Source organism: Poecilia reticulata, linkage group LG21 (assembly GCF_000633615.1).
Source record: "Poecilia reticulata strain Guanapo linkage group LG21, Guppy_female_1.0+MT, whole genome shotgun sequence".
In the NCBI taxonomy this organism is placed as follows: Eukaryota; Metazoa; Chordata; class Actinopteri; order Cyprinodontiformes; family Poeciliidae; genus Poecilia; species Poecilia reticulata.
Window position 1 is genome coordinate 13,005,918 of NC_024351.1, and position 6,498 is coordinate 13,012,415.

General features: G+C 35.6%; 1 long non-coding RNA gene across 1 annotated transcript in view; it reads right to left on the reverse strand.

Moving 5' to 3' along the window:
* LOC103457346 (uncharacterized) overlaps window positions 1-6,141 on the reverse strand; it is a 15,127-nt gene extending 8,986 nt beyond the window's left edge. Inside the window, exon 1 of the long non-coding RNA XR_532422.2 lies at window positions 5,889-6,141. This is a non-coding gene — a long non-coding RNA (uncharacterized LOC103457346). The remainder of the gene's footprint in view (window positions 1-5,888) is intronic.
* Window positions 6,142-6,498: the final 357 nt, after the last annotated feature.

A 6,498-nucleotide genomic window follows, 5' to 3' on the forward strand; every position in this document is an offset into this window, starting at 1 on the left:
TTGTTGAGCAAAAAACCAAAATCTAAATCCACTTGGTCCTCTGGTTGAACGATGATTAAACTGTGATTAACCACATTTGTTATACAGTTGTGTTCAGTTTTACCAGCCACACACAAAACTAATAATCTGTAAAAGCAACAATTCAACAACTATTGGTGGGTTTTAGATGAYGTAGCAGATGGGGGTCAGGAAGTAAATKCAGCCCGTGGATCCAGCTTCAAAATGCCTAAAATCTGAGTCATGTTTGGTTGTTCCAGCCGTTTTAATACAGAGAAAGATAAACGTCATTTTTGTGTTTCGAAGGGAGTTGATTTTAAAAAACKTACAGAAAAAAGACGGGAAAAGTCTATCATCAATCTACGACTAAAAATAGGAGGTGCAGAAAATAATGCCAGAGTTTAATAAATATTGAGCGATATTTTAAAAWTTTCTGTCAACTTTAACTCAAAAACACGACGAGCCGCTGAATGAATTACTGCCGAAMGCCCAAACACCGGGCAGAAACCYTGATGCTCAGAGGTGTCAATGCTTTTCTGCTTTTCTCTTCACTTCGACTAGTTTCCAGTGCTGCCATTTTCCCCAAAGATAATTTCTAAGTTTTTTATTAATATATGTTAAAAAAGGATGAGCAGAAGTGAATCAGTCCAGACTTGCTGAGCCAAATAAAGCAACACGGTTGGATGAGTGTTGCCAGTTGCTTGGAGTTGGGCGTGGATCGAATGTTGGCAGTGACACGCACAGTTAAAAATGTATAGAAAACCAGCGTCTTAATAAGAGTTATGCGTGYAGTGCTTGCAGGTACAGGCTCTTTAAAAGCTCGGGGAAGCAAAGGTTACTCATCGTGGTATCTTAGGAGRTGTAATGGTTTTGCTGAAAGATATTTAACGTGCTTCATTTATTCATTGTGTCTGAGCCTGCGGTCGTTCGCCGTGCTCTGCTTTGAAGGTCAATGCTTCGGCRGCAGCACCKGATCCTCAGTCTGAAGGGAACATTATGTGTTTAACCTGCAGCTGTTCAGATTAGTTTGTGCTGTATTAGAAATTTGTTTTCTTTACGTTACTTTTCTCACGTGTGAGAGTTAGTGCACTATKATGAGTTTGTAATGAATTATCGGTGAACAATGAGGCGTTATGACTTGAGACTCTCACACCTGCATTCATTCACATAAATTCAAGCACGGAAACCAGATTTATTCTGTAATGTAGCACACAGTACTTTACAAAATGATTCACGCTCTTCATCAACTTTTTTCACATTTTGCCATGTTTCAACCTCAATGTCTTTTGAGATGTGCCTACAGATTTTTTTGCACGATCTTAGAGAGTTTCCATAAATATGCATTTTCAAGTTTTGTCATGTGAATTCCTAAAAAAAAAAAACCCAAATACATTTAAAACCAGGTGTTTAAAGAAATAATTTTGTTAATCTTACTTGACTTAAAACAGGGAGTTTAATGTGAGACAATGAGGAAAAAAAGGTTTTAAATATCTGGTTTCAACTAAATCTATTAATTAGCCACAAATTAATTATTTATCACTCTGATGAGCCATTTGGGAACTACTAACTTTTATCTTTGATACTAAAATAACCCGACTCAACAGGGAAGGAAATTTAAAAGTTTTCTACGGTGAAAAATTACAGTGTTTCCTTTGCGTTACCTCGCAGTACTTTTGATTTCCCAGTTTATGTATACTGTCACAAATGTCAATTTGAAATTTCAAATATATAAACATTTAAAGCGCCTGAGTGAAAACATGTTTATATATTAACTCTTTGGTGCAAAAACTGATTAAAGATCGATTTATTCACCAAATGTTTGTTTGTGTAAGACTGACCATTAGTAGCCATTCAGACGACCGACACAAACAAAACAATCAAAACTGTCAGATATAACTTTTAGTATCCAATGAAAATAACTCAGAAATAGTTTGGATGTTTCTTTCCATCTTACAGAAAGTTTGTTTACATCTTAGAAGGGATGGAAAGAGATGGAAACCCCATGTTTGGCCTATTGTGCTTTGCACTTTGCACATAGGCTTTGTGTTGCATTTCTATCCTAAAGAAAAAAATATAAACCTTCCGATATCTCACAAATGRGATGGAAAAACCTCACAAAAACCTTATTATGGTAGAAAGTACGGTGGCCACCATAAGAAAGACTTTAAGTGTTTCTTAGACAGAAACACTTAGACTTTAAGAAACACTTTGAGTGTTTCTTTTTTCACATTACCTGAACTCTTAAGTGTTTCTTAAAGTCTTTAAGAAACACTTAGAGTTCATGTGGCATGAACTGATCAGTACATTATTGCGAGAGAACGCAAAACAACACATTTTCCCCCATGTCACCAAAGGAGGGTTTGTAATAACAAACATACAGAGAGGGAATGGGGAAAAAAACATGATGGATTGGTAATAAAGGTGTTTGTGGGTGGATAAACGATGTTTTGATGCATGTTTTGTTGGCAGAACCAACAAAAATATGTAGACTACACATGCTAATAAACCTTCACAGAGATGCTTTGTTTAAATCCTTGTAATGTTTTTTCAGTCGATTGAGCATCTTGTTATGTTTGTTCATGTGAAGATTCRCTGATAAATTAGCAGTTACCTGCTCTGGAGCTCAGTGTCTTTACAAAAGGCTTATAAGACGCCCGTTTTGTTAGGCCGAGAACCCGCTTTCAGAGGGTTTGGTCTCTGAAGGACAAATCCTTTGTTTACTAAATCTGTCTGACAAAACAGATGTTAGCATTTCTGTCACGCAGACATTTCAGTGTTTATTCAAAGCCTTTTCGTTTGCAGGTCCATGTTTGACGTTTTATCCCCTGGCTTTAGCGTAAAATACCCGGTTGAAGAAGACTGCCTCCTCCAAAATGTGTTGTTTTTAGTCTCTGTGAGAGTTATGCAGATACAAAAAGGTAGATTCTGCCTTTTGTAAAACGTTTTACGGAGCTAATCTTTAAAACATCTGTGTCTCTGAGAGAACACTGGAAGTCAAACAGAAGCATTTGTGCTGGYTAACAAGCAGGCTTACAGAAAACGATTCATTTGCCTCCCATTCAGTTTAAGCTGCAGTTCTCAGCAGCTTCTGTTTCCATATGATCCACCTGAATCAAATTAATGCTTCATTAGGCCTCTGCAGAGCCTTATATCAAAAACMGAGTAACTAATTAAACCTTTCAGGTGCCTTTAAGCAGAAATGCATTTATAATCTGCATTGTAGTGGCTCTCAAAAACAGAGCTGGTGACTTCKGGTTTGGGTTTTTAATAACCAGYGATTGGAAATAGAAAGTATGGGCTTGATTTTGATCTTTAGATTCAGATTAGTTTTGTTTGTTTTGAACCATTTGTTTTTGTCTTRATTTACCGAAAACGACTCGAAGTTTTCAAGATTGTTGAAACCACTGACTCTGTGGTTTTTAAAGTTTTGTTTTTAGTAACTCAATGGATTTGATGAAACRTCAAAATGTTTTTACACTGAATAAATATTTAAGATTTCATGTTTTATTAAAGTACTAAATTTTATGATTTTTAAACCTTTTTTATTTCTTTTGTCTTCTTATGGCTTGGTGATAAATAAAATTTTGGTTTTGAAAATTTTATTAGGGTATTAGGGTCACTGTAACAAAATAAACATTCTTAAAGTGACTGCTATTACGTCTAACTTTCCCCACTATGGAGAGTAAAGGATATTTTTATTCTGTTTTATTTATTTATTGGTAATTTATTTAGCTTTTTGATTGACCCTATATTTTAAANATTTACCGAAAACGACTCGAAGTTTTCAAGATTGTTGAAACCACTGACTCTGTGGTTTTTAAAGTTTTGTTTTTAGTAACTCAATGGATTTGATGAAACRTCAAAATGTTTTTACACTGAATAAATATTTAAGATTTCATGTTTTATTAAAGTACTAAATTTTATGATTTTTAAACCTTTTTTATTTCTTTTGTCTTCTTATGGCTTGGTGATAAATAAAATTTTGGTTTTGAAAATTTTATTAGGGTATTAGGGTCACTGTAWCAAAATAAACATTCTTAAAGTGACTGCTATTACGTCTGACTTTCCCCACTATGGAGAGTAAAGGATATTTTTATTCTGTTTTATTTATTTATTGGTAATTTATTTAGCTTTTTGATTGACCCTATATTTTAAAATAGCTTCTGCAAACTATTGAGTCAGCCTTTTAAACCGATTTAGTTTAAAACAAGTTGGTAAATGCATCATTTATTTAAATTTTTCTGTTTCATTACATAATTGAGTTGCAGGTGTCACTGAATATAATAAAATGTTTGATCATAAACGATTTCTGTACGCTTAAACCAAAATGTTTGATCATTTACATATTGTTTGTTAACTTTTTAAGCAGTTCAAACTCATACCTCTCTGACTCAGGAAAACCCCTTTGGTAAATATAACAACTTCAGATTTTTATAMTTGGCTGCAAAAATGCACAGTTCTTATTTAGGGGGATTTTGGCTAATTCTTCCTGCATAAGCTTCTTACGCCACCTGCACACGGCGCTTATTCTGTCTGGGGTACACACTGAAATTTCCTTTGTGTACTTTGAGAAGTGTTTATCTATYAGCCCACATGTGTCAAACATAAAAACCTTTGGCGGGCCATATTTGGCCCACGGGCCTTGAGTTTGACACATGTAGTTTAGAGGAAAGGTTATCTTCTGATAACTCAGAAAAATGCAAAATAATCGCTATTGTAAAGAAAAGTGCAAGTTTAGTTGGTTTCATTTTCTGTCGTTGGCTTAAACTTAATCTTGACACCTGTAAATATGTTCTTCCTGATTCCTGTTATTCACAAAAATATCTGACGTGTTTCTGCATTGGCATGAGCTGCTGTGAGATTCTCACAGACTGACTTTCGCTAAGAATACCACACACATCATTTATTCAAAAAAAAGTAAGGCAAAGATGCCTCACAGGATTTAATTACTTAGTTATTGGCTGTTTGAGTAGTAAAGCTGTCTGGCCGGTTAACCACGCTGCAATTAGCTGCAATTTTAAAACCATCATTTTAACCTGAAGAGTGAAAGGTGGCTCTGACTTGTTTTTTCCCTGCTATCCAAGATTTTTGTTRCTAGAATAGCTTCAAAACAGCCAAAGTTTCTATCCCCTAAAAGAGGGAAAAGTAAATAAATTCTTGCAGTCAGATGAAAAACTTCTTGTTGCGCTCTATAGCGGCAGAGAGTATGCAGAAATTGTACTCAAGTAAGAGCAGCACTACTTCCACAGATTTTTACTCAAAATTAAAAATTACTATTTGGCAAAATGTTTGCACTTAATTTTTCCTCATTATGTTTTCCTACCGTGTTGCAGCACTGGCYTTTGTCCAACACACATTTCTTCTATTGACTCTTTGCACCTACGTCACTTAATCATTCCAGGCGCCATGATGGACGTCRGAAGTGAGGATCGGGAGTATTGAACAGAGCAGCTGAAGTTGTTTTCCAAAGTTATTTTTTGCCAGTTTATTCATGGCTTCTACTTGTTCAAGTTCAGCTAATTTGTCTGTGAACGTAACACACCTGGTTGGGGCTCATAAACAGAGGTATTGACAAAAGTTGGAAACAGCTAGCTTAGAAACCGACCCATACCTCCTCCCTCCTGACGTGTTGATCAAATTATCGACTTCACACCACATGATTTATGTCACTATGTCATAAACAGCGTTTCCCCTTAAACCGGAGCAGCATTAAAAACGTACAAAAGACAAGATGCTAACTAGATTTTTTCCAAACATGCTAGGCTACATGACGGTGCGGCATTGTCTCCATGGTTACCAACAGTTAGACGMGTACCATTCGCTATAATGCAATATATGATATATTTCTAATCACACTTACTTATGAAATAAATGACCGTTAATCTTCTTACCCTGTAAAAAGTGTTCGCTGCAAATCCGCTGTTACACCGAGGGCTGACAGTCATTGTGATTAACAGCTGTCACCGCTGCGTCTTTTAAAAKTCATAARATAAAATGACAWGTTTAGCTTTTCCTTGTCTGTTAGTTGATTAGTGAAATCAACTAAATTAAAGCAATATTGCATTTCCACATGTGTGTTTTTGACAGGCTTTAGAGGAGCGCATTGGTTGTTTTGACGTCCGTCATGGCGGAGCGGGAACAGTTTCAAAGAGAGTGACGTCACGTGCAAAGGGTCAGTAGGAGACTAATAAAATTACCTTGACAGTGGATCAAACATTTACATTCCAGTTTCTGGTTCTGTATCCCTTYGAGTGGAGATGTTTTCTCACTGGCTCAACAGTTTTAATGTGTTTTTTCTTTTTGTTTGATTCTTCTTTTTTATTTATTTATTTAAGCAGTAAAACTGACATTGGGACAACAGTTTGTTCCAGACCGACAGTACGGGTTAAGAGAGGGCGAGAAACAGCACAACAATCAAATCACATATAAAAAACATTTACAGCCAGATGCTTATTCCTCAGAATAATTAAAAACACTTGGAAATTGAGTTTTTATAGTTTA